This window comes from Taudactylus pleione, unplaced genomic scaffold (assembly GCF_031769625.1).
Source record: "Taudactylus pleione unplaced genomic scaffold, aTauple2 ptg000262l, whole genome shotgun sequence".
Lineage (NCBI taxonomy): Eukaryota > Metazoa > Chordata > Amphibia > Anura > Myobatrachidae > Taudactylus > Taudactylus pleione.
This window is the reverse complement of record NW_028284664.1, coordinates 5785001-5807183: the sequence shown is the minus strand read 5'-3', so window position 1 is coordinate 5807183 and position 22183 is coordinate 5785001. Positions and strand designations below refer to the sequence as shown.

The window sequence follows — 22183 nt, the reverse complement described above, 5'->3', positions numbered from 1 at the left end:
CAAGTTCAATAAGAATTGAAGGTGGCTAAATAATTTTCTAAGTTTAAATATAACTGAGGCAGTCTGCACAATTCACACAATGATAAGTCATGTCTAACTGATGACATCATACAAGAGTTGGTCGATTTGTTCTTTGCTTGCAAAACTTCTTACCTTTTTATCTGCAGATATCATTAAGTGGAAAAGAATTAATTTGTCCAGAGCTATATACCTAAAATATGGAACGCTTCACGAATTTGCGTGTCATCCTTGCGCAGGGGCCATGCTAATCTTCTCTGTATGGTTCCAATTTTAGTATATGTGCTGCCGAAGCAAGCACATTCCAAAAGCAAAGTCCTAAGATATATATACCCCACCATGTGCCTCAAGATTGATCTTAGGGAGAGTAAAAGATGGAAGTTAAATTCAGATGGGGTTTCAAAGACTGGAGAACACTTTACAATAAACAAGATAGAGCTACTTACTGGCAAAAAATTCAATATCCCATTAAGGAAAGGCCACCAATTTCTATACGTACCACAGTCAAATAAATTATGCAAATTAGCATGTGGAGGTTCATTTCTTTTGGAACCATAGGCTGTACAAGATTAAAATTGCTCCTAAGTACAGAACAAGTGAAGTAGGAATGGAAAATGTTAAAATAGTTTTCTAAGACTTAATAGAAGTACTGAGACAACCTGCACAATTTAGACAAGAATTGAATTTGAAAATGATATGTCATGTCGAACTGATTTTGTCATAAAAAAGTTGGTCGATTTGTTCTTTGCTTGCAAAATTTCTTGACTTTTTATCTGCAGGTATCTTAAGTGGAATCGAATTAATTTGTCCAGAGCTATATACCTAAAATATGGAACGCTTCACGAATTTGCGTGTCATCCTTGCGCAGGGGCCATGCTAATCTTCTCTGTATCGTTCCAATTTTAGTATATGTGCTGCCGAAGCAAGCACATTCCAAAAGCAAAGTCCTAAGATATATATACCCCACCATGTGCCTCAAGATTGATCTTAGGGAGAGTAAAAGATGGAAGTTAAATTCAGATGGGGTTTCAAAGACTGGAGAACACTTTACAATAAACAAGATAGAGCTACTTACTGGCAAAAAATTCAATATCCCATTAAGGAAAGGCCACCAATTTCTATACGTACCACAGTCAAATAAATTATGCAAATTAGCATGTGGAGGTTCATTTCTTTTGGAACCATAGGCTGTACAAGATTAAAATTGCTCCTAAGTACAGAACAAGTGAAGTAGGAATGGAAAATGGCAAAATAGTTTTCTAAGACTTAATAGAAGTACTGAGACAACCTGCACAATTTAGACAAGAATTGAATTTGAAAATGATATGTCATGTCGAACTGATTTTGTCATAAAAAAGTTGGTCGATTTGTTCTTTGCTTGCAAAATTTCTTGACTTTTTATCTGCAGGTATCTTAAGTGGAATCGAATTAATTTGTCCAGAGCTATATACCTAAAATATGGAACGCTTCACGAATTTGCGTGTCATCCTTGCGCAGGGGCCATGCTAATCTTCTCTGTATCGTTCCAATTTTAGTATATGTGCTGCCGAAGCAAGCACATTCCAAAAGCAAAGTCCTAAGAGTTATATACCCCACCATGTGCCTCAAGATTGATCTTAGGGAGAGTGAAAGTTGGAAGTAAAATTTAAATAGGGTTTTATAAACTGGAGAACATTAACAAGATAGAGCTGCTAACTGGCAAAAAAATTCAATATCCCATTAAGGAATAGCCATCGATTTCCATACATATCACAGTGAAACAAATTATGAAAATTGGCATGTAGAGGTTCATTTCTTCAAAACCATAGACTGTACTAGGCTAAAATTGCTTCTTTGCATTCTTTGGCTAGGATGGCACTTGACAAAAATGGGTGCTCTTTGCCAGGCACCCCTGTGCATCTAAGCAGCCAGGTTTCCAGACATCAGCAAAATCTCCAGCCAAAAAAACATTTACTGCCCATTAAATAACCATTCTTTTTTATAACTTTATAGTTTATAGCATTTAGTTTAGGGAGACTAAAGAATTTTACTTCTAAATGTTTTTAGTTTATAATACTAATCATATGCTAATCACCATTTATGTAATCGGTTAATGTCAAATAAGTGGGCAAAAAGGTAAAAAATGACATAGTTTACACTTAAAATGTATTTGTTGCTAAACAAATTTGGATATATGCAAATTATGTAACTGCTAAACTTTAAGATTGTAAATTAAGTATTGTGTGCACTATCTTTTGGCTCAATTAACAATAAAAGTAAAAAATACAGATGAATAGCATATGGTAAGTATTATAAATTAATAATATATATATATTTTGAAGCCACAACTTGGTCTCCCTAATTGTATTGGTATATGATTTAAACTAGCCCTAACATTTTATTTTTATATTTGTACATTCTGTCAGAGGTGCTTATGTGTTGTGAATGGCTCCTTGGTTTGACATCTAATACATTATGTGTTCAGTTCTTATTTTTGTGGAACAGAGTTAAAAAAATAATTTTTAGAAGTCTAGTATATTCATGGGTGCTTGGGGAGTTTCTTGATAGAACATTATGTGTAGGGGGAGAAGCTAGGCATTTGTTCTTTGTGGAAAGGGTCTTAAATCTCATGCATTAAGCAAATTAGGTGATTGCAGCATGCACCATGGGCTTCAATAATTATATAATAGCAGATTTGATTTGCTGGAGATTGTGGTTTTGTACTGTACAATTGTCTAGAGTTATGAATAGGTATTGGATAAAGAAAGATAGATTTTTCCACTGTACCAAGCAGAACCTATTGGGTGCAGCAGTGCATATTCATGCCTTCAGGCCTGGAGTGACTTGGAGGGGGCACCTGTCCCTTACGTTTCCGCTTCGACCAATAGATACACCCCTGCAAGTTCAATAAGAATTGAAGGTGGCTAAATAATTTTCTAAGTTTAAATATAACTGAGGCAGTCTGCACAATTCACACAATGATAAGTCATGTCTAACTGATGACATCATACAAGAGTTGGTCGATTTGTTCTTTGCTTGCAAAACTTCTTACCTTTTTATCTGCAGGTATCATTAAGTGGAAAAGAATTAATTTGTCCAGAGCTATATACCTAAAATATGGAACGCTTCACGAATTTGCGTGTCATCCTTGCGCAGGGGCCATGCTAATCTTCTCTGTATGGTTCCAATTTTAGTATATGTGCTGCCGAAGCAAGCACATTCCAAAAGCAAAGTCCTAAGATATATATACCCCACCATGTGCCTCAAGATTGATCTTAGGGAGAGTAAAAGATGGAAGTTAAATTCAGATGGGGTTTCAAAGACTGGAGAACACTTTACAATAAACAAGATAGAGCTACTTACTGGCAAAAAATTCAATATCCCATTAAGGAAAGGCCACCAATTTCTATACGTACCACAGTCAAATAAATTATGCAAATTAGCATGTGGAGGTTCATTTCTTTTGGAACCATAGGCTGTACAAGATTAAAATTGCTCCTAAGTACAGAACAAGTGAAGTAGGAATGGAAAATGTTAAAATAGTTTTCTAAGACTTAATAGAAGTACTGAGACAACCTGCACAATTTAGACAAGAATTGAATTTGAAAATGATATGTCATGTCGAACTGATTTTGTCATAAAAAAGTTGGTCGATTTGTTCTTTGCTTGCAAAATTTCTTGACTTTTTATCTGCAGGTATCTTAAGTGGAATCGAATTAATTTGTCCAGAGCTATATACCTAAAATATGGAACGCTTCACGAATTTGCGTGTCATCCTTGCGCAGGGGCCATGCTAATCTTCTCTGTATCGTTCCAATTTTAGTATATGTGCTGCCGAAGCAAGCACATTCCAAAAGCAAAGTCCTAAGATATATATACCCCACCATGTGCCTCAAGATTGATCTTAGGGAGAGTAAAAGATGGAAGTTAAATTCAGATGGGGTTTCAAAGACTGGAGAACACTTTACAATAAACAAGATAGAGCTACTTACTGGCAAAAAATTCAATATCCCATTAAGGAAAGGCCACCAATTTCTATACGTACCACAGTCAAATAAATTATGCAAATTAGCATGTGGAGGTTCATTTCTTTTGGAACCATAGGCTGTACAAGATTAAAATTGCTCCTAAGTACAGAACAAGTGAAGTAGGAATGGAAAATGGCAAAATAGTTTTCTAAGACTTAATAGAAGTACTGAGACAACCTGCACAATTTAGACAAGAATTGAATTTGAAAATGATATGTCATGTCGAACTGATTTTGTCATAAAAAAGTTGGTCGATTTGTTCTTTGCTTGCAAAATTTCTTGACTTTTTATCTGCAGGTATCTTAAGTGGAATCGAATTAATTTGTCCAGAGCTATATACCTAAAATATGGAACGCTTCACGAATTTGCGTGTCATCCTTGCGCAGGGGCCATGCTAATCTTCTCTGTATCGTTCCAATTTTAGTATATGTGCTGCCGAAGCAAGCACATTCCAAAAGCAAAGTCCTAAGAGTTATATACCCCACCATGTGCCTCAAGATTGATCTTAGGGAGAGTGAAAGTTGGAAGTAAAATTTAAATAGGGTTTTATAAACTGGAGAACATTAACAAGATAGAGCTGCTAACTGGCAAAAAAATTCAATATCCCATTAAGGAATAGCCATCGATTTCCATACATATCACAGTGAAACAAATTATGAAAATTGGCATGTAGAGGTTCATTTCTTCAAAACCATAGACTGTACTAGGCTAAAATTGCTTCTTTGCATTCTTTGGCTAGGATGGCACTTGACAAAAATGGGTGCTCTTTGCCAGGCACCCCTGTGCATCTAAGCAGCCAGGTTTCCAGACATCAGCAAAATCTCCAGCCAAAAAAACATTTACTGCCCATTAAATAACCATTCTTTTTTATAACTTTATAGTTTATAGCATTTAGTTTAGGGAGACTAAAGAATTTTACTTCTAAATGTTTTTAGTTTATAATACTAATCATATGCTAATCACCATTTATGTAATCGGTTAATGTCAAATAAGTGGGCAAAAAGGTCAAAAATGACATAGTTTACACTTAAAATGTATTTGTTGCTAAACAAATTTGGATATATGCAAATTATGTAACTGCTAAACTTTAAGATTGTAAATTAAGTATTGTGTGCACTATCTTTTGGCTCAATTAACAATAAAAGTAAAAAATACAGATGAATAGCATATGGTAAGTATTATAAATTAATAATATATATATATTTTGAAGCCACAACTTGGTCTCCCTAATTGTATTGGTATATGATTTAAACTAGCCCTAACATTTTATTTTTATATTTGTACATTCTGTTAGAGGTGCTTATGTGTTGTGAATGGCTCCTTGGTTTGACATCTAATACATTATGTGTTCAGTTCTTATTTTTGTGGAACAGAGTTAAAAAAATAATTTTTAGAAGTCTAGTATATTCATGGGTGCTTGGGGAGTTTCTTGATAGAACATTATGTGTAGGGGGAGAAGCTAGGCATTTGTTCTTTGTGGAAAGGGTCTTAAATCTCATGCATTAAGCAAATTAGGTGATTGCAGCATGCACCATGGGCTTCAATAATTATATAATAGCAGATTTGATTTGCTGGAGATTGTGGTTTCGTACTGTACAATTGTCTAGAGTTATGAATAGGTATTGGATAAAGAAAGATAGATTTTTCCACTGTACCAAGCAGAACCTATTGGGTGCAGCAGTGCATATTCATGCCTTCAGGCCTGGAGTGACTTGGAGGGGGCACCTGTCCCTTACGTTTCCGCTTCGACCAATAGATACACCCCTGCAAGTTCAATAAGAATTGAAGGTGGCTAAATAATTTTCTAAGTTTAAATATAACTGAGGCAGTCTGCACAATTCACACAATGATAAGTCATGTCTAACTGATGACATCATAGAAGAGTTGGTCGATTTGTTGTTTGCTTGCAAAATTTCTTACCTTTTTATCTGCAGGTATCATTAAGTGGAAAAGAATTAATTTGTCCAGAGCTATATACCTAAAATATGGAACGCTTCACGAATTTGCGTGTCATCCTTGCGCAGGGGCCATGCTAATCTTCTCTGTATCGTTCCAATTTTAGTATATGTGCTGCCGAAGCAAGCACATTCCAAAAGCAAAGTCCTAAGATATATATACCCCACCATGTGCCTCAAGATTGATCTTAGGGAGAGTAAAAGATGGAAGTTAAATTCAGATGGGGTTTCAAAGACTGGAGAACACTTTACAATAAACAAGATAGAGCTACTTACTGGCAAAAAATTCAATATCCCATTAAGGAAAGGCCACCAATTTCTATACGTACCACAGTCAAATAAATTATGCAAATTAGCATGTGGAGGTTCATTTCTTTTGGAACCATAGGCTGTACAAGATTAAAATTGCTCCTAAGTACAGAACAAGTGAAGTAGGAATGGAAAATGGCAAAATAGTTTTCTAAGACTTAATAGAAGTACTGAGACAACCTGCACAATTTAGACAAGAATTGAATTTGAAAATGATATGTCATGTCGAACTGATTTTGTCATAAAAAAGTTGGTCGATTTGTTCTTTGCTTGCAAAATTTCTTGACTTTTTATCTGCAGGTATCTTAAGTGGAATCGAATTAATTTGTCCAGAGCTATATACCTAAAATATGGAACGCTTCACGAATTTGCGTGTCATCCTTGCGCAGGGGCCATGCTAATCTTCTCTGTATCGTTCCAATTTTAGTATATGTGCTGCCGAAGCAAGCACATTCCAAAAGCAAAGTCCTAAGAGTTATATACCCCACCATGTGCCTCAAGATTGATCTTAGGGAGAGTGAAAGTTGGAAGTAAAATTTAAATAGGGTTTTATAAACTGGAGAACATTAACAAGATAGAGCTGCTAACTGGCAAAAAAATTCAATATCCCATTAAGGAATAGCCATCGATTTCCATACATATCACAGTGAAACAAATTATGAAAATTGGCATGTAGAGGTTCATTTCTTCAAAACCATAGACTGTACTAGGCTAAAATTGCTTCTTTGCATTCTTTGGCTAGGATGGCACTTGACAAAAATGGGTGCTCTTTGCCAGGCACCCCTGTGCATCTAAGCAGCCAGGTTTCCAGACATCAGCAAAATCTCCAGCCAAAAAAACATTTACTGCCCATTAAATAACCATTCTTTTTTATAACTTTATAGTTTATAGCATTTAGTTTAGGGAGACTAAAGAATTTTACTTCTAAATGTTTTTAGTTTATAATACTAATCATATGCTAATCACCATTTATGTAATCGGTTAATGTCAAATAAGTGGGCAAAAAGGTCAAAAATGACATAGTTTACACTTAAAATGTATTTGTTGCTAAACAAATTTGGATATATGCAAATTATGTAACTGCTAAACTTTAAGATTGTAAATTAAGTATTGTGTGCACTATCTTTTGGCTCAATTAACAATAAAAGTAAAAAATACAGATGAATAGCATATGGTAAGTATTATAAATTAATAATATATATATATTTTGAAGCCACAACTTGGTCTCCCTAATTGTATTGGTATATGATTTAAACTAGCCCTAACATTTTATTTTTATATTTGTACATTCTGTTAGAGGTGCTTATGTGTTGTGAATGGCTCCTTGGTTTGACATCTAATACATTATGTGTTCAGTTCTTATTTTTGTGGAACAGAGTTAAAAAAATAATTTTTAGAAGTCTAGTATATTCATGGGTGCTTGGGGAGTTTCTTGATAGAACATTATGTGTAGGGGGAGAAGCTAGGCATTTGTTCTTTGTGGAAAGGGTCTTAAATCTCATGCATTAAGCAAATTAGGTGATTGCAGCATGCACCATGGGCTTCAATAATTATATAATAGCAGATTTGATTTGCTGGAGATTGTGGTTTCGTACTGTACAATTGTCTAGAGTTATGAATAGGTATTGGATAAAGAAAGATAGATTTTTCCACTGTACCAAGCAGAACCTATTGGGTGCAGCAGTGCATATTCATGCCTTCAGGCCTGGAGTGACTTGGAGGGGGCACCTGTCCCTTACGTTTCCGCTTCGACCAATAGATACACCCCTGCAAGTTCAATAAGAATTGAAGGTGGCTAAATAATTTTCTAAGTTTAAATATAACTGAGGCAGTCTGCACAATTCACACAATGATAAGTCATGTCTAACTGATGACATCATAGAAGAGTTGGTCGATTTGTTGTTTGCTTGCAAAATTTCTTACCTTTTTATCTGCAGGTATCATTAAGTGGAAAAGAATTAATTTGTCCAGAGCTATATACCTAAAATATGGAACGCTTCACGAATTTGCGTGTCATCCTTGCGCAGGGGCCATGCTAATCTTCTCTGTATCGTTCCAATTTTAGTATATGTGCTGCCGAAGCAAGCACATTCCAAAAGCAAAGTCCTAAGATATATATACCCCACCATGTGCCTCAAGATTGATCTTAGGGAGAGTAAAAGATGGAAGTTAAATTCAGATGGGGTTTCAAAGACTGGAGAACACTTTACAATAAACAAGATAGAGCTACTTACTGGCAAAAAATTCAATATCCCATTAAGGAAAGGCCACCAATTTCTATACGTACCACAGTCAAATAAATTATGCAAATTAGCATGTGGAGGTTCATTTCTTTTGGAACCATAGGCTGTACAAGATTAAAATTGCTCCTAAGTACAGAACAAGTGAAGTAGGAATGGAAAATGGCAAAATAGTTTTCTAAGACTTAATAGAAGTACTGAGACAACCTGCACAATTTAGACAAGAATTGAATTTGAAAATGATATGTCATGTCGAACTGATTTTGTCATAAAAAAGTTGGTCGATTTGTTCTTTGCTTGCAAAATTTCTTGACTTTTTATCTGCAGGTATCTTAAGTGGAATCGAATTAATTTGTCCAGAGCTATATACCTAAAATATGGAACGCTTCACGAATTTGCGTGTCATCCTTGCGCAGGGGCCATGCTAATCTTCTCTGTATCGTTCCAATTTTAGTATATGTGCTGCCGAAGCAAGCACATTCCAAAAGCAAAGTCCTAAGAGTTATATACCCCACCATGTGCCTCAAGATTGATCTTAGGGAGAGTGAAAGTTGGAAGTAAAATTTAAATAGGGTTTTATAAACTGGAGAACATTAACAAGATAGAGCTGCTAACTGGCAAAAAAATTCAATATCCCATTAAGGAATAGCCATCGATTTCCATACATATCACAGTGAAACAAATTATGAAAATTGGCATGTAGAGGTTCATTTCTTCAAAACCATAGACTGTACTAGGCTAAAATTGCTTCTTTGCATTCTTTGGCTAGGATGGCACTTGACAAAAATGGGTGCTCTTTGCCAGGCACCCCTGTGCATCTAAGCAGCCAGGTTTCCAGACATCAGCAAAATCTCCAGCCAAAAAAACATTTACTGCCCATTAAATAACCATTCTTTTTTATAACTTTATAGTTTATAGCATTTAGTTTAGGGAGACTAAAGAATTTTACTTCTAAATGTTTTTAGTTTATAATACTAATCATATGCTAATCACCATTTATGTAATCGGTTAATGTCAAATAAGTGGGCAAAAAGGTCAAAAATGACATAGTTTACACTTAAAATGTATTTGTTGCTAAACAAATTTGGATATATGCAAATTATGTAACTGCTAAACTTTAAGATTGTAAATTAAGTATTGTGTGCACTATCTTTTGGCTCAATTAACAATAAAAGTAAAAAATACAGATGAATAGCATATGGTAAGTATTATAAATTAATAATATATATATATTTTGAAGCCACAACTTGGTCTCCCTAATTGTATTGGTATATGATTTAAACTAGCCCTAACATTTTATTTTTATATTTGTACATTCTGTTAGAGGTGCTTATGTGTTGTGAATGGCTCCTTGGTTTGACATCTAATACATTATGTGTTCAGTTCTTATTTTTGTGGAACAGAGTTAAAAAAATAATTTTTAGAAGTCTAGTATATTCATGGGTGCTTGGGGAGTTTCTTGATAGAACATTATGTGTAGGGGGAGAAGCTAGGCATTTGTTCTTTGTGGAAAGGGTCTTAAATCTCATGCATTAAGCAAATTAGGTGATTGCAGCATGCACCATGGGCTTCAATAATTATATAATAGCAGATTTGATTTGCTGGAGATTGTGGTTTCGTACTGTACAATTGTCTAGAGTTATGAATAGGTATTGGATAAAGAAAGATAGATTTTTCCACTGTACCAAGCAGAACCTATTGGGTGCAGCAGTGCATATTCATGCCTTCAGGCCTGGAGTGACTTGGAGGGGGCACCTGTCCCTTACGTTTCCGCTTCGACCAATAGATACACCCCTGCAAGTTCAATAAGAATTGAAGGTGGCTAAATAATTTTCTAAGTTTAAATATAACTGAGGCAGTCTGCACAATTCACACAATGATAAGTCATGTCTAACTGATGACATCATAGAAGAGTTGGTCGATTTGTTGTTTGCTTGCAAAATTTCTTACCTTTTTATCTGCAGGTATCATTAAGTGGAAAAGAATTAATTTGTCCAGAGCTATATACCTAAAATATGGAACGCTTCACGAATTTGCGTGTCATCCTTGCGCAGGGGCCATGCTAATCTTCTCTGTATCGTTCCAATTTTAGTATATGTGCTGCCGAAGCAAGCACATTCCAAAAGCAAAGTCCTAAGATATATATACCCCACCATGTGCCTCAAGATTGATCTTAGGGAGAGTAAAAGATGGAAGTTAAATTCAGATGGGGTTTCAAAGACTGGAGAACACTTTACAATAAACAAGATAGAGCTACTTACTGGCAAAAAATTCAATATCCCATTAAGGAAAGGCCACCAATTTCTATACGTACCACAGTCAAATAAATTATGCAAATTAGCATGTGGAGGTTCATTTCTTTTGGAACCATAGGCTGTACAAGATTAAAATTGCTCCTAAGTACAGAACAAGTGAAGTAGGAATGGAAAATGTTAAAATAGTTTTCTAAGACTTAATAGAAGTACTGAGACAACCTGCACAATTTAGACAAGAATTGAATTTGAAAATGATATGTCATGTCGAACTGATTTTGTCATAAAAAAGTTGGTCGATTTGTTCTTTGCTTGCAAAATTTCTTGACTTTTTATCTGCAGGTATCTTAAGTGGAATCGAATTAATTTGTCCAGAGCTATATACCTAAAATATGGAACGCTTCACGAATTTGCGTGTCATCCTTGCGCAGGGGCCATGCTAATCTTCTCTGTATCGTTCCAATTTTAGTATATGTGCTGCCGAAGCAAGCACATTCCAAAAGCAAAGTCCTAAGATATATATACCCCACCATGTGCCTCAAGATTGATCTTAGGGAGAGTAAAAGATGGAAGTTAAATTCAGATGGGGTTTCAAAGACTGGAGAACACTTTACAATAAACAAGATAGAGCTACTTACTGGCAAAAAATTCAATATCCCATTAAGGAAAGGCCACCAATTTCTATACGTACCACAGTCAAATAAATTATGCAAATTAGCATGTGGAGGTTCATTTCTTTTGGAACCATAGGCTGTACAAGATTAAAATTGCTCCTAAGTACAGAACAAGTGAAGTAGGAATGGAAAATGGCAAAATAGTTTTCTAAGACTTAATAGAAGTACTGAGACAACCTGCACAATTTAGACAAGAATTGAATTTGAAAATGATATGTCATGTCGAACTGATTTTGTCATAAAAAAGTTGGTCGATTTGTTCTTTGCTTGCAAAATTTCTTGACTTTTTATCTGCAGGTATCTTAAGTGGAATCGAATTAATTTGTCCAGAGCTATATACCTAAAATATGGAACGCTTCACGAATTTGCGTGTCATCCTTGCGCAGGGGCCATGCTAATCTTCTCTGTATCGTTCCAATTTTAGTATATGTGCTGCCGAAGCAAGCACATTCCAAAAGCAAAGTCCTAAGAGTTATATACCCCACCATGTGCCTCAAGATTGATCTTAGGGAGAGTGAAAGTTGGAAGTAAAATTTAAATAGGGTTTTATAAACTGGAGAACATTAACAAGATAGAGCTGCTAACTGGCAAAAAAATTCAATATCCCATTAAGGAATAGCCATCGATTTCCATACATATCACAGTGAAACAAATTATGAAAATTGGCATGTAGAGGTTCATTTCTTCAAAACCATAGACTGTACTAGGCTAAAATTGCTTCTTTGCATTCTTTGGCTAGGATGGCACTTGACAAAAATGGGTGCTCTTTGCCAGGCACCCCTGTGCATCTAAGCAGCCAGGTTTCCAGACATCAGCAAAATCTCCAGCCAAAAAAACATTTACTGCCCATTAAATAACCATTCTTTTTTATAACTTTATAGTTTATAGCATTTAGTTTAGGGAGACTAAAGAATTTTACTTCTAAATGTTTTTAGTTTATAATACTAATCATATGCTAATCACCATTTATGTAATCGGTTAATGTCAAATAAGTGGGCAAAAAGGTAAAAAATGACATAGTTTACACTTAAAATGTATTTGTTGCTAAACAAATTTGGATATATGCAAATTATGTAACTGCTAAACTTTAAGATTGTAAATTAAGTATTGTGTGCACTATCTTTTGGCTCAATTAACAATAAAAGTAAAAAATACAGATGAATAGCATATGGTAAGTATTATAAATTAATAATATATATATATTTTGAAGCCACAACTTGGTCTCCCTAATTGTATTGGTATATGATTTAAACTAGCCCTAACATTTTATTTTTATATTTGTACATTCTGTTAGAGGTGCTTATGTGTTGTGAATGGCTCCTTGGTTTGACATCTAATACATTATGTGTTCAGTTCTTATTTTTGTGGAACAGAGTTAAAAAAATAATTTTTAGAAGTCTAGTATATTCATGGGTGCTTGGGGAGTTTCTTGATAGAACATTATGTGTAGGGGGAGAAGCTAGGCATTTGTTCTTTGTGGAAAGGGTCTTAAATCTCATGCATTAAGCAAATTAGGTGATTGCAGCATGCACCATGGGCTTCAATAATTATATAATAGCAGATTTGATTTGCTGGAGATTGTGGTTTTGTACTGTACAATTGTCTAGAGTTATGAATAGGTATTGGATAAAGAAAGATAGATTTTTCCACTGTACCAAGCAGAACCTATTGGGTGCAGCAGTGCATATTCATGCCTTCAGGCCTGGAGTGACTTGGAGGGGGCACCTGTCCCTTACGTTTCCGCTTCGACCAATAGATACACCCCTGCAAGTTCAATAAGAATTGAAGGTGGCTAAATAATTTTCTAAGTTTAAATATAACTGAGGCAGTCTGCACAATTCACACAATGATAAGTCATGTCTAACTGATGACATCATACAAGAGTTGGTCGATTTGTTCTTTGCTTGCAAAACTTCTTACCTTTTTATCTGCAGATATCATTAAGTGGAAAAGAATTAATTTGTCCAGAGCTATATACCTAAAATATGGAACGCTTCACGAATTTGCGTGTCATCCTTGCGCAGGGGCCATGCTAATCTTCTCTGTATGGTTCCAATTTTAGTATATGTGCTGCCGAAGCAAGCACATTCCAAAAGCAAAGTCCTAAGATATATATACCCCACCATGTGCCTCAAGATTGATCTTAGGGAGAGTAAAAGATGGAAGTTAAATTCAGATGGGGTTTCAAAGACTGGAGAACACTTTACAATAAACAAGATAGAGCTACTTACTGGCAAAAAATTCAATATCCCATTAAGGAAAGGCCACCAATTTCTATACGTACCACAGTCAAATAAATTATGCAAATTAGCATGTGGAGGTTCATTTCTTTTGGAACCATAGGCTGTACAAGATTAAAATTGCTCCTAAGTACAGAACAAGTGAAGTAGGAATGGAAAATGTTAAAATAGTTTTCTAAGACTTAATAGAAGTACTGAGACAACCTGCACAATTTAGACAAGAATTGAATTTGAAAATGATATGTCATGTCGAACTGATTTTGTCATAAAAAAGTTGGTCGATTTGTTCTTTGCTTGCAAAATTTCTTGACTTTTTATCTGCAGGTATCTTAAGTGGAATCGAATTAATTTGTCCAGAGCTATATACCTAAAATATGGAACGCTTCACGAATTTGCGTGTCATCCTTGCGCAGGGGCCATGCTAATCTTCTCTGTATCGTTCCAATTTTAGTATATGTGCTGCCGAAGCAAGCACATTCCAAAAGCAAAGTCCTAAGATATATATACCCCACCATGTGCCTCAAGATTGATCTTAGGGAGAGTAAAAGATGGAAGTTAAATTCAGATGGGGTTTCAAAGACTGGAGAACACTTTACAATAAACAAGATAGAGCTACTTACTGGCAAAAAATTCAATATCCCATTAAGGAAAGGCCACCAATTTCTATACGTACCACAGTCAAATAAATTATGCAAATTAGCATGTGGAGGTTCATTTCTTTTGGAACCATAGGCTGTACAAGATTAAAATTGCTCCTAAGTACAGAACAAGTGAAGTAGGAATGGAAAATGGCAAAATAGTTTTCTAAGACTTAATAGAAGTACTGAGACAACCTGCACAATTTAGACAAGAATTGAATTTGAAAATGATATGTCATGTCGAACTGATTTTGTCATAAAAAAGTTGGTCGATTTGTTCTTTGCTTGCAAAATTTCTTGACTTTTTATCTGCAGGTATCTTAAGTGGAATCGAATTAATTTGTCCAGAGCTATATACCTAAAATATGGAACGCTTCACGAATTTGCGTGTCATCCTTGCGCAGGGGCCATGCTAATCTTCTCTGTATCGTTCCAATTTTAGTATATGTGCTGCCGAAGCAAGCACATTCCAAAAGCAAAGTCCTAAGAGTTATATACCCCACCATGTGCCTCAAGATTGATCTTAGGGAGAGTGAAAGTTGGAAGTAAAATTTAAATAGGGTTTTATAAACTGGAGAACATTAACAAGATAGAGCTGCTAACTGGCAAAAAAATTCAATATCCCATTAAGGAATAGCCATCGATTTCCATACATATCACAGTGAAACAAATTATGAAAATTGGCATGTAGAGGTTCATTTCTTCAAAACCATAGACTGTACTAGGCTAAAATTGCTTCTTTGCATTCTTTGGCTAGGATGGCACTTGACAAAAATGGGTGCTCTTTGCCAGGCACCCCTGTGCATCTAAGCAGCCAGGTTTCCAGACATCAGCAAAATCTCCAGCCAAAAAAACATTTACTGCCCATTAAATAACCATTCTTTTTTATAACTTTATAGTTTATAGCATTTAGTTTAGGGAGACTAAAGAATTTTACTTCTAAATGTTTTTAGTTTATAATACTAATCATATGCTAATCACCATTTATGTAATCGGTTAATGTCAAATAAGTGGGCAAAAAGGTAAAAAATGACATAGTTTACACTTAAAATGTATTTGTTGCTAAACAAATTTGGATATATGCAAATTATGTAACTGCTAAACTTTAAGATTGTAAATTAAGTATTGTGTGCACTATCTTTTGGCTCAATTAACAATAAAAGTAAAAAATACAGATGAATAGCATATGGTAAGTATTATAAATTAATAATATATATATATTTTGAAGCCACAACTTGGTCTCCCTAATTGTATTGGTATATGATTTAAACTAGCCCTAACATTTTATTTTTATATTTGTACATTCTGTTAGAGGTGCTTATGTGTTGTGAATGGCTCCTTGGTTTGACATCTAATACATTATGTGTTCAGTTCTTATTTTTGTGGAACAGAGTTAAAAAAATAATTTTTAGAAGTCTAGTATATTCATGGGTGCTTGGGGAGTTTCTTGATAGAACATTATGTGTAGGGGGAGAAGCTAGGCATTTGTTCTTTGTGGAAAGGGTCTTAAATCTCATGCATTAAGCAAATTAGGTGATTGCAGCATGCACCATGGGCTTCAATAATTATATAATAGCAGATTTGATTTGCTGGAGATTGTGGTTTTGTACTGTACAATTGTCTAGAGTTATGAATAGGTATTGGATAAAGAAAGATAGATTTTTCCACTGTACCAAGCAGAACCTATTGGGTGCAGCAGTGCATATTCATGCCTTCAGGCCTGGAGTGACTTGGAGGGGGCACCTGTCCCTTACGTTTCCGCTTCGACCAATAGATACACCCCTGCAAGTTCAATAAGAATTGAAGGTGGCTAAATAATTTTCTAAGTTTAAATATAACTGAGGCAGTCTGCACAATTCACACAATGATAAGTCATGTCTAACTGATGACATCATACAAGAGTTGGTCGATTTGTTCTTTGCTTGCAAAACTTCTTACCTTTTTATCTGCAGGTATCATTAAGTGGAAAAGAATTAATTTGTCCAGAGCTATATACCTAAAATATGGAACGCTTCACGAATTTGCGTGTCATCCTTGCGCAGGGGCCATGCTAATCTTCTCTGTATGGTTCCAATTTTAGTATATGTGCTGCCGAAGCAAGCACATTCCAAAAGCAAAGTCCTAAGATATATATACCCCACCATGTGCCTCAAGATTGATCTTAGGGAGAGTAAAAGATGGAAGTTAAATTCAGATGGGGTTTCAAAGACTGGAGAACACTTTACAATAAACAAGATAGAGCTACTTACTGGCAAAAAATTCAATATCCCATTAAGGAAAGGCCACCAATTTCTATACGTACCACAGTCAAATAAATTATGCAAATTAGCATGTGGAGGTTCATTTCTTTTGGAACCATAGGCTGTACAAGATTAAAATTGCTCCTAAGTACAGAACAAGTGAAGTAGGAATGGAAAATGTTAAAATAGTTTTCTAAGACTTAATAGAAGTACTGAGACAACCTGCACAATTTAGACAAGAATTGAATTTGAAAATGATATGTCATGTCGAACTGATTTTGTCATAAAAAAGTTGGTCGATTTGTTCTTTGCTTGCAAAATTTCTTGACTTTTTATCTGCAGGTATCTTAAGTGGAATCGAATTAATTTGTCCAGAGCTATATACCTAAAATATGGAACGCTTCACGAATTTGCGTGTCATCCTTGCGCAGGGGCCATGCTAATCTTCTCTGTATCGTTCCAATTTTAGTATATGTGCTGCCGAAGCAAGCACATTCCAAAAGCAAAGTCCTAAGATATATATACCCCACCATGTGCCTCAAGATTGATCTTAGGGAGAGTAAAAGATGGAAGTTAAATTCAGATGGGGTTTCAAAGACTGGAGAACACTTTACAATAAACAAGATAGAGCTACTTACTGGCAAAAAATTCAATATCCCATTAAGGAAAGGCCACCAATTTCTATACGTACCACAGTCAAATAAATTATGCAAATTAGCATGTGGAGGTTCATTTCTTTTGGAACCATAGGCTGTACAAGATTAAAATTGCTCCTAAGTACAGAACAAGTGAAGTAGGAATGGAAAATGGCAAAATAGTTTTCTAAGACTTAATAGAAGTACTGAGACAACCTGCACAATTTAGACAAGAATTGAATTTGAAAATGATATGTCATGTCGAACTGATTTTGTCATAAAAAAGTTGGTCGATTTGTTCTTTGCTTGCAAAATTTCTTGACTTTTTATCTGCAGGTATCTTAAGTGGAATCGAATTAATTTGTCCAGAGCTATATACCTAAAATATGGAACGCTTCACGAATTTGCGTGTCATCCTTGCGCAGGGGCCATGCTAATCTTCTCTGTATCGTTCCAATTTTAGTATATGTGCTGCCGAAGCAAGCACATTCCAAAAGCAAAGTCCTAAGAGTTATATACCCCACCATGTGCCTCAAGATTGATCTTAGGGAGAGGGAAAGTTGGAAGTAAAATTTAAATAGGGTTTTATAAACTGGAGAACATTAACAAGATAGAGCTGCTAACTGGCAAAAAAATTCAATATCCCATTAAGGAATAGCCATCGATTTCCATACATATCACAGTGAAACAAATTATGAAAATTGGCATGTAGAGGTTCATTTCTTCAAAACCATAGACTGTACTAGGCTAAAATTGCTTCTTTGCATTCTTTGGCTAGGATGGCACTTGACAAAAATGGGTGCTCTTTGCCAGGCACCCCTGTGCATCTAAGCAGCCAGGTTTCCAGACATCAGCAAAATCTCCAGCCAAAAAAACATTTACTGCCCATTAAATAACCATTCTTTTTTATAACTTTATAGTTTATAGCATTTAGTTTAGGGAGACTAAAGAATTTTACTTCTAAATGTTTTTAGTTTATAATACTAATCATATGCTAATCACCATTTATGTAATCGGTTAATGTCAAATAAGTGGGCAAAAAGGTAAAAAATGACATAGTTTACACTTAAAATGTATTTGTTGCTAAACAAATTTGGATATATGCAAATTATGTAACTGCTAAACTTTAAGATTGTAAATTAAGTATTGTGTGCACTATCTTTTGGCTCAATTAACAATAAAAGTAAAAAATACAGATGAATAGCATATGGTAAGTATTATAAATTAATAATATATATATATTTTGAAGCCACAACTTGGTCTCCCTAATTGTATTGGTATATGATTTAAACTAGCCCTAACATTTTATTTTTATATTTGTACATTCTGTTAGAGGTGCTTATGTGTTGTGAATGGCTCCTTGGTTTGACATCTAATACATTATGTGTTCAGTTCTTATTTTTGTGGAACAGAGTTAAAAAAATAATTTTTAGAAGTCTAGTATATTCATGGGTGCTTGGGGAGTTTCTTGATAGAACATTATGTGTAGGGGGAGAAGCTAGGCATTTGTTCTTTGTGGAAAGGGTCTTAAATCTCATGCATTAAGCAAATTAGGTGATTGCAGCATGCACCATGGGCTTCAATAATTATATAATAGCAGATTTGATTTGCTGGAGATTGTGGTTTTGTACTGTACAATTGTCTAGAGTTATGAATAGGTATTGGATAAAGAAAGATAGATTTTTCCACTGTACCAAGCAGAACCTATTGGGTGCAGCAGTGCATATTCATGCCTTCAGGCCTGGAGTGACTTGGAGGGGGCACCTGTCCCTTACGTTTCCGCTTCGACCAATAGATACACCCCTGCAAGTTCAATAAGAATTGAAGGTGGCTAAATAATTTTCTAAGTTTAAATATAACTGAGGCAGTCTGCACAATTCACACAATGATAAGTCATGTCTAACTGATGACATCATACAAGAGTTGGTCGATTTGTTCTTTGCTTGCAAAACTTCTTACCTTTTTATCTGCAGGTATCATTAAGTGGAAAAGAATTAATTTGTCCAGAGCTATATACCTAAAATATGGAACGCTTCACGAATTTGCGTGTCATCCTTGCGCAGGGGCCATGCTAATCTTCTCTGTATGGTTCCAATTTTAGTATATGTGCTGCCGAAGCAAGCACATTCCAAAAGCAAAGTCCTAAGATATATATACCCCACCATGTGCCTCAAGATTGATCTTAGGGAGAGTAAAAGATGGAAGTTAAATTCAGATGGGGTTTCAAAGACTGGAGAACACTTTACAATAAACAAGATAGAGCTACTTACTGGCAAAAAATTCAATATCCCATTAAGGAAAGGCCACCAATTTCTATACGTACCACAGTCAAATAAATTATGCAAATTAGCATGTGGAGGTTCATTTCTTTTGGAACCATAGGCTGTACAAGATTAAAATTGCTCCTAAGTACAGAACAAGTGAAGTAGGAATGGAAAATGTTAAAATAGTTTTCTAAGACTTAATAGAAGTACTGAGACAACCTGCACAATTTAGACAAGAATTGAATTTGAAAATGATATGTCATGTCGAACTGATTTTGTCATAAAAAAGTTGGTCGATTTGTTCTTTGCTTGCAAAATTTCTTGACTTTTTATCTGCAGGTATCTTAAGTGGAATCGAATTAATTTGTCCAGAGCTATATACCTAAAATATGGAACGCTTCACGAATTTGCGTGTCATCCTTGCGCAGGGGCCATGCTAATCTTCTCTGTATCGTTCCAATTTTAGTATATGTGCTGCCGAAGCAAGCACATTCCAAAAGCAAAGTCCTAAGATATATATACCCCACCATGTGCCTCAAGATTGATCTTAGGGAGAGTAAAAGATGGAAGTTAAATTCAGATGGGGTTTCAAAGACTGGAGAACACTTTACAATAAACAAGATAGAGCTACTTACTGGCAAAAAATTCAATATCCCATTAAGGAAAGGCCACCAATTTCTATACGTACCACAGTCAAATAAATTATGCAAATTAGCATGTGGAGGTTCATTTCTTTTGGAACCATAGGCTGTACAAGATTAAAATTGCTCCTAAGTACAGAACAAGTGAAGTAGGAATGGAAAATGGCAAAATAGTTTTCTAAGACTTAATAGAAGTACTGAGACAACCTGCACAATTTAGACAAGAATTGAATTTGAAAATGATATGTCATGTCGAACTGATTTTGTCATAAAAAAGTTGGTCGATTTGTTCTTTGCTTGCAAAATTTCTTGACTTTTTATCTGCAGGTATCTTAAGTGGAATCGAATTAATTTGTCCAGAGCTATATACCTAAAATATGGAACGCTTCACGAATTTGCGTGTCATCCTTGCGCAGGGGCCATGCTAATCTTCTCTGTATCGTTCCAATTTTAGTATATGTGCTGCCGAAGCAAGCACATTCCAAAAGCAAAGTCCTAAGAGTTATATACCCCACCATGTGCCTCAAGATTGATCTTAGGGAGAGGGAAAGTTGGAAGTAAAATTTAAATAGGGTTTTATAAACTGGAGAACATTAACAAGATAGAGCTGCTAACTGGCAAAAAAATTCAATATCCCATTAAGGAATAGCCATCGATTTCCATACATATCACAGTGAAACAAATTATGAAAATTGGCATGTAGAGGTTCATTTCTTCAAAACCATAGACTGTACTAGGCTAAAATTGCTTCTTTGCATTCTTTGGCTAGGATGGCACTTGACAAAAATGGGTGCTCTTTGCCAGGCACCCCTGTGCATCTAAGCAGCCAGGTTTCCAGACATCAGCAAAATCTCCAGCCAAAAAAACATTTACTGCCCATTAAATAACCATTCTTTTTTATAACTTTATAGTTTATAGCATTTAGTTTAGGGAGACTAAAGAATTTTACTTCTAAATGTTTTTAGTTTATAATACTAATCATATGCTAATCACCATTTATGTAATCGGTTAATGTCAAATAAGTGGGCAAAAAGGTAAAAAATGACATAGTTTACACTTAAAATGTATTTGTTGCTAAACAAATTTGGATATATGCAAATTATGTAACTGCTAAACTTTAAGATTGTAAATTAAGTATTGTGTGCACTATCTTTTGGCTCAATTAACAATAAAAGTAAAAAATACAGATGAATAGCATATGGTAAGTATTATAAATTAATAATATATATATATTTTGAAGCCACAACTTGGTCTCCCTAATTGTATTGGTATATGATTTAAACTAGCCCTAACATTTTATTTTTATATTTGTACATTCTGTTAGAGGTGCTTATGTGTTGTGAATGGCTCCTTGGTTTGACATCTAATACATTATGTGTTCAGTTCTTATTTTTGTGGAACAGAGTTAAAAAAATAATTTTTAGAAGTCTAGTATATTCATGGGTGCTTGGGGAGTTTCTTGATAGAACATTATGTGTAGGGGGAGAAGCTAGGCATTTGTTCTTTGTGGAAAGGGTCTTAAATCTCATGCATTAAGCAAATTAGGTGATTGCAGCATGCACCATGGGCTTCAATAATTATATAATAGCAGATTTGATTTGCTGGAGATTGTGGTTTTGTACTGTACAATTGTCTAGAGTTATGAATAGGTATTGGATAAAGAAAGATAGATTTTTCCACTGTACCAAGCAGAACCTATTGGGTGCAGCAGTGCATATTCATGCCTTCAGGCCTGGAGTGACTTGGAGGGGGCACCTGTCCCTTACGTTTCCGCTTCGACCAATAGATACACCCCTGCAAGTTCAATAAGAATTGAAGGTGGCTAAATAATTTTCTAAGTTTAAATATAACTGAGGCAGTCTGCACAATTCACACAATGATAAGTCATGTCTAACTGATGACATCATACAAGAGTTGGTCGATTTGTTCTTTGCTTGCAAAACTTCTTACCTTTTTATCTGCAGGTATCATTAAGTGGAAAAGAATTAATTTGTCCAGAGCTATATACCTAAAATATGGAACGCTTCACGAATTTGCGTGTCATCCTTGCGCAGGGGCCATGCTAATCTT

The 22183-nt window shown here is 35.1% G+C and overlaps 23 non-coding genes across 23 annotated transcripts in view; all 23 read right to left on the bottom strand.

The window, feature by feature from the left end:
- Positions 1 to 212: 212 nt before the first annotated feature.
- LOC148514532 (U6 spliceosomal RNA) lies at positions 213 to 319 on the bottom strand. The gene has a single exon (XR_015879593.1). It is a non-coding gene; the product is annotated as a U6 spliceosomal RNA (small nuclear RNA).
- Positions 320 to 841: 522 nt separating this feature from the next.
- On the bottom strand, positions 842 to 948 carry LOC148514531 (U6 spliceosomal RNA). Its single transcript, XR_015880019.1, has one exon. It is a non-coding gene; the product is annotated as a U6 spliceosomal RNA (small nuclear RNA).
- Positions 949 to 1470: 522 nt separating this feature from the next.
- On the bottom strand, positions 1471 to 1577 carry LOC148514530 (U6 spliceosomal RNA). The gene has a single exon (XR_015880018.1). It is a non-coding gene; the product is annotated as a U6 spliceosomal RNA (small nuclear RNA).
- A 1531-nt stretch (positions 1578 to 3108) lies between these two features.
- On the bottom strand, positions 3109 to 3215 carry LOC148514529 (U6 spliceosomal RNA). The gene has a single exon (XR_015879592.1). It is a non-coding gene; the product is annotated as a U6 spliceosomal RNA (small nuclear RNA).
- A 522-nt stretch (positions 3216 to 3737) lies between these two features.
- On the bottom strand, positions 3738 to 3844 carry LOC148514528 (U6 spliceosomal RNA). Its single transcript, XR_015880017.1, has one exon. It is a non-coding gene; the product is annotated as a U6 spliceosomal RNA (small nuclear RNA).
- Positions 3845 to 4366: 522 nt separating this feature from the next.
- LOC148514527 (U6 spliceosomal RNA) lies at positions 4367 to 4473 on the bottom strand. Its single transcript, XR_015880016.1, has one exon. It is a non-coding gene; the product is annotated as a U6 spliceosomal RNA (small nuclear RNA).
- A 1531-nt stretch (positions 4474 to 6004) lies between these two features.
- On the bottom strand, positions 6005 to 6111 carry LOC148514526 (U6 spliceosomal RNA). The gene has a single exon (XR_015880014.1). It is a non-coding gene; the product is annotated as a U6 spliceosomal RNA (small nuclear RNA).
- A 522-nt stretch (positions 6112 to 6633) lies between these two features.
- Positions 6634 to 6740, bottom strand: LOC148514525 (U6 spliceosomal RNA). Its single transcript, XR_015880013.1, has one exon. It is a non-coding gene; the product is annotated as a U6 spliceosomal RNA (small nuclear RNA).
- Positions 6741 to 8271: 1531 nt separating this feature from the next.
- On the bottom strand, positions 8272 to 8378 carry LOC148514524 (U6 spliceosomal RNA). Its single transcript, XR_015880012.1, has one exon. It is a non-coding gene; the product is annotated as a U6 spliceosomal RNA (small nuclear RNA).
- A 522-nt stretch (positions 8379 to 8900) lies between these two features.
- On the bottom strand, positions 8901 to 9007 carry LOC148514523 (U6 spliceosomal RNA). The gene has a single exon (XR_015880011.1). It is a non-coding gene; the product is annotated as a U6 spliceosomal RNA (small nuclear RNA).
- A 1531-nt stretch (positions 9008 to 10538) lies between these two features.
- Positions 10539 to 10645, bottom strand: LOC148514522 (U6 spliceosomal RNA). Its single transcript, XR_015880010.1, has one exon. It is a non-coding gene; the product is annotated as a U6 spliceosomal RNA (small nuclear RNA).
- Positions 10646 to 11167: 522 nt separating this feature from the next.
- On the bottom strand, positions 11168 to 11274 carry LOC148514521 (U6 spliceosomal RNA). The gene has a single exon (XR_015880009.1). It is a non-coding gene; the product is annotated as a U6 spliceosomal RNA (small nuclear RNA).
- A 522-nt stretch (positions 11275 to 11796) lies between these two features.
- LOC148514520 (U6 spliceosomal RNA) lies at positions 11797 to 11903 on the bottom strand. Its single transcript, XR_015880008.1, has one exon. It is a non-coding gene; the product is annotated as a U6 spliceosomal RNA (small nuclear RNA).
- Positions 11904 to 13434: 1531 nt separating this feature from the next.
- LOC148514519 (U6 spliceosomal RNA) lies at positions 13435 to 13541 on the bottom strand. Its single transcript, XR_015879591.1, has one exon. It is a non-coding gene; the product is annotated as a U6 spliceosomal RNA (small nuclear RNA).
- Positions 13542 to 14063: 522 nt separating this feature from the next.
- On the bottom strand, positions 14064 to 14170 carry LOC148514518 (U6 spliceosomal RNA). Its single transcript, XR_015880007.1, has one exon. It is a non-coding gene; the product is annotated as a U6 spliceosomal RNA (small nuclear RNA).
- A 522-nt stretch (positions 14171 to 14692) lies between these two features.
- LOC148514517 (U6 spliceosomal RNA) lies at positions 14693 to 14799 on the bottom strand. Its single transcript, XR_015880006.1, has one exon. It is a non-coding gene; the product is annotated as a U6 spliceosomal RNA (small nuclear RNA).
- A 1531-nt stretch (positions 14800 to 16330) lies between these two features.
- LOC148514516 (U6 spliceosomal RNA) lies at positions 16331 to 16437 on the bottom strand. Its single transcript, XR_015879590.1, has one exon. It is a non-coding gene; the product is annotated as a U6 spliceosomal RNA (small nuclear RNA).
- A 522-nt stretch (positions 16438 to 16959) lies between these two features.
- Positions 16960 to 17066, bottom strand: LOC148514515 (U6 spliceosomal RNA). Its single transcript, XR_015880005.1, has one exon. It is a non-coding gene; the product is annotated as a U6 spliceosomal RNA (small nuclear RNA).
- Positions 17067 to 17588: 522 nt separating this feature from the next.
- On the bottom strand, positions 17589 to 17695 carry LOC148514514 (U6 spliceosomal RNA). Its single transcript, XR_015880003.1, has one exon. It is a non-coding gene; the product is annotated as a U6 spliceosomal RNA (small nuclear RNA).
- A 1531-nt stretch (positions 17696 to 19226) lies between these two features.
- Positions 19227 to 19333, bottom strand: LOC148514513 (U6 spliceosomal RNA). Its single transcript, XR_015879589.1, has one exon. It is a non-coding gene; the product is annotated as a U6 spliceosomal RNA (small nuclear RNA).
- Positions 19334 to 19855: 522 nt separating this feature from the next.
- Positions 19856 to 19962, bottom strand: LOC148514512 (U6 spliceosomal RNA). The gene has a single exon (XR_015880002.1). It is a non-coding gene; the product is annotated as a U6 spliceosomal RNA (small nuclear RNA).
- A 522-nt stretch (positions 19963 to 20484) lies between these two features.
- On the bottom strand, positions 20485 to 20591 carry LOC148514511 (U6 spliceosomal RNA). The gene has a single exon (XR_015880001.1). It is a non-coding gene; the product is annotated as a U6 spliceosomal RNA (small nuclear RNA).
- Positions 20592 to 22122: 1531 nt separating this feature from the next.
- Positions 22123 to 22183, bottom strand: part of LOC148514510 (U6 spliceosomal RNA) — a 107-nt gene continuing 46 nt past the window's right edge. The window contains exon 1 of the small nuclear RNA XR_015879588.1: positions 22123 to 22183. This exon is cut by the window's right edge and continues 46 nt beyond it. This is a non-coding gene — a small nuclear RNA (U6 spliceosomal RNA).